General features: G+C 41.5%; 1 non-coding gene across 1 annotated transcript; it reads right to left on the bottom strand.

Moving 5' to 3' along the window:
- Window positions 1–2,811: 2,811 nt before the first annotated feature.
- TRNAC-ACA (transfer RNA cysteine (anticodon ACA)) lies at window positions 2,812–2,884 on the bottom strand. Its single transcript has one exon. It is a non-coding gene; the product is annotated as a tRNA-Cys (tRNA).
- Between the last annotated feature and the right edge of the window lie 906 nt (window positions 2,885–3,790).

A 3,790-nucleotide genomic window follows, 5' to 3' on the forward strand; every position in this document is an offset into this window, starting at 1 on the left:
GAGTTGGTGATGGACAGGGAGGCCTGGCGTGCTGGGGTTCATGGGGTTGCAAAGAGTCAGACACGACTGAACGACTGAACTGAACTGAACTGAGGCATAATTAAAATAGACACAGTTTTTGAGAGCAAGAAGGATGATAAAGAGCTAGGCATATTCCTAAGACACAGAAACTATAAAACAGGGTACATGTTCAGAGACCAAGATTCAGTAAGACATATGGTTGTGTTTATTAACAAGCTGGCCAGTTGCTGATTGAGTTTTTAAGGGAATTGTACTACCAGAGAAACCCTAATCCTACAACTTCGCAACCCTAAAAAACCCCTAAAATTCCAAATCTGCATTCAGAGCCAGTGCAGTTAGATTTAACAGATACAGGGCCATTCTCCAAAGAGGAATCATGTGACACTGGGCCCCTGGAGCGGAACCTGGAGTCAGCCAGGAAGGCCATCCACTGTCTTACTGCATTGCAAGCAGGGATTCCTTGCTAATTCTGTCCACCTGTGTGAGATCTGTTGTGATCTAGTAATCTTTGATATTGTCTTAATTTCTCTCCTTTTCCAACTGGGAATTTGAATTGCAGATATTTTCTTTCCCCCTCCATATTGCCTGTTCTTTTTTTGAGGGAGACTGCTTTAATATATCACTTGGTAATGTATTATAAATCCTACATCTGGCCCTGCCCTAGAAGAATGCTTGTCAGTTGGACAACTTCAGTTTACACCTAGGTGCAGGACTTAGGAGTAACTGAATATATCTCTTGGCAGAGGAATGCCCTGTCTTTCCTGTTGTATATGGAGCAATTTGCATCATGTGGGGAGAGGGGTATATGTGAAATGATCTGTGCACCAAGAATGAGGTTTTTTCTCTGCAGTATCATTCTTCACTCCTTCTTTTGGGTAATTCTCTTTATCTTGTTTTATGGGGATTTTGTTCAACCTATGTGGTTCAAGAGGGACTGATTCCTCTTCCCCCAGCCGTTGGTCCCAAGAGATAGATGTTTGACTTAAAACTGATGGACCAGGATCCTCTAAGCTCACAACTACAGTTACTGGCACACAGATGAGTGGGAGACAGTTCAATCAAGCTTCCCAGGGCTTTGGAACCTCTGGATCCAGCTAAGCCTGAACACCTCTGGGGGACTCTTCAATTAGTCCACTCTTAAAAACCAAAATAATTTGAGTTAGGAGTTATGACTTGCAACTAAAAGATTTATGGCTAGTCCTCAGCTTCTTATATAGGAAATATTTCCTAACATTCAGACTTAGCCAAGAATGGAAAAGACTATTTTGAGTTCCCTTTCCCTGGAGGTTATCCAGTAAGTGGATGGTAACCACATCTATGAAATGCATTCAGTCACTACTCGAAGAGAGACAACTTAGAATCTCATCCAGGACTGTATTCAGCTCTTAGTCCATAAGCTCTAAATGATGTGTTGGTCTATCAAGGCTCCATGTGACTTCTCTTAATGCTGAGATGTATTCCCAAGGGTTAATGAAAGAGAAAGATGCCTGGGGATGGTTCTTGGGTAGATAGTCAATCCCATGTGCCTTACCACTCAGTAGAGATTTTTGTTGAGTATCTCATATATTGTCCAAGGTCTCATTCAAATCTGATATGCCCTTATCCTATGAAATAAAAATAGGACAAAATCAACTTCAAAAAAATGCTTTTCCTAGTCTATTTTTTAAAAAATTATATCCTCTTATCTATTCCATCTCTAGTGTTAGTAGGTAGTTACTCAAACCCCCTTTCTCATTAGGCATTAATTTAATTTCCCATCACTTTGTAAGTGGGAAATGAGTGTTGAAATTTCTCAAGCCTGTATAACTTCACTGAGCTTGAGTTATCTAATTTTGATGAGGATTACTGCCATAGAGTACAGATTTTTGTTGTGAGGCATCTGTATAAAAGACATTGAAATTCTTGGAGCAACTTAGATTGCAAGAGGTTGAACATTTCCTTCTGTTACTGTTTTAAAAAATAATAGTCAGAGTGCCTGTGGCTTGCAAAGTTTTATGGGAAGCCATGAAGAGAAGCTGTTGTATGAAAGGATGCTTATTAAAATCCTACATACATTATGTATGAATCTGCACTTTTTTTGACCTCCTCTCTTGGAACTATCCCAATCCAGATTACACCAGGCTGAGCCGTAAAACTCAGAGAAAATTGAAAGTCTCTTTAATTGGAGCATTAGGAAGTTTCAAAACAGCAGTTCAAGAAAGCCTCTCAAGAATTTAAGTTTATCAAAATATAAGCCAAGTTCTTGTGTGAATGTCATGTTCTACCCTGAGAAAGATAGTTCCAGTCAACACTGGGCACAGCAGGCTGGCAGCTGGTCAAAAACAGGCACTGGAAGCCTTATAACTGGGGACGTAGTAAGTGTGTGACAAAGGGTTCTGCTTTTATATTTACAAACTAGAGATTCTCCACTTCTCAGCCTTAGCAGACATAAATGAATAGGTGTTTAGTGTAAAGGGAAGATAGAAGCAACATGGAAAGAGCAGATGCTTTTTTCAGGCACATTTAAAATGCTCAGAACCAGCTGGTATGGAATTCTGGAAGGAACCTTAATCTTTTGATCTGGGGAAAGGCATCTTTGCAGCTTGAAAGGCAGAGGAACAAAAGGGGCTGCACATCTCTAAGAGCTGAAAGCTCCCATTTGATGAGGAGAAGGTGAAGCTGAAGGTGAAATCACTCAGTCGTATCCAACTCTTTGTAACCACATGGACTGTAGTCTACCAGGCTCCTCCATCCATGGGATTTTCCAGGCAAGAGTACTGGAGTGGGTTGCCATTTCCTTCTTCAGGAGATTTTCCTGACCCAGGGATTGAACCTGGGTCTCCTGCATTGTAGGCAGACGCTTTACCATCTGAGCCACCAGGGAAGTCAGGGCATGAGGAGGGCATGGTTGAAATCAGGCATGCAAAAATAAATGACTGAACCACCCACCTCTTCTCCTACTCAACGTCTGAGCTAGGAGTTCAGGAGTGCTGGCACCCTGACCCTCAGGGAACAACTCAGAGGGGATGCAGCGATGGTCAGGGTTAGTGGTGGTAGGAGAGGAAGGGCAGTGAAGGGGCCAAGACTTGTTGTATATAAATATGCCCTATGCATGCATGCCAAGTCACTTCAGCCATGCCTGACTTAGTATGACCCTATGGACTGTAGCCCACCAGGCTCCTCTGTCCATGGGATTCTCCAGGCAAGAATACTGGAGTGGAGTGCCATGCCCTCCTCCAGGGGCTCTTCCTGACCCAGTTTCGAAACTGTGTCTCTTATGTCTCCTGAATTGGCAAGAGGGTTTTTTTTTTTTTTTTTTTTTTTTTTTTTTTTTTTACCACTAGCACCACGTGGGAAGCTGCACACCTGGGCAATAGGAAAACTTTTCTTGGAAACCTGAATAGTACATATGAGTCAAAGACAAGTATCAAATCTCTGAAAACACCACTTAGGAAAATGCATTTTGGCTTTTCTGTAGATCCCAAATTATGTTTGACCCATTTTCTAGTATCATTATCTGCTCTGTAACCACTATCTGTTTAAACTTTTCGGTATAGCTTATATCTTGTTGTAGGCATGAGCATAGCAAAACAACTCTTGGAGATATTCATTCCATCTTTTTCCCTTTTTTTCTTAAGCATGACTGAAAATGCCAACTCTTCATTGTGATAAGTAGTTGGGACAGAAATTAATAAACCCAGTTCTGCCTTGAAGGAATTTAGGGGTCTGGTTAAAAATTAGTGACTGACACTTGTGGTTTACCTTCTCTCCTTCCCCAGACCACAAAACA

The sequence above is a fragment of the Capricornis sumatraensis genome, chromosome 16 (assembly GCF_032405125.1).
Source record: "Capricornis sumatraensis isolate serow.1 chromosome 16, serow.2, whole genome shotgun sequence".
Lineage (NCBI taxonomy): Eukaryota > Metazoa > Chordata > Mammalia > Artiodactyla > Bovidae > Capricornis > Capricornis sumatraensis.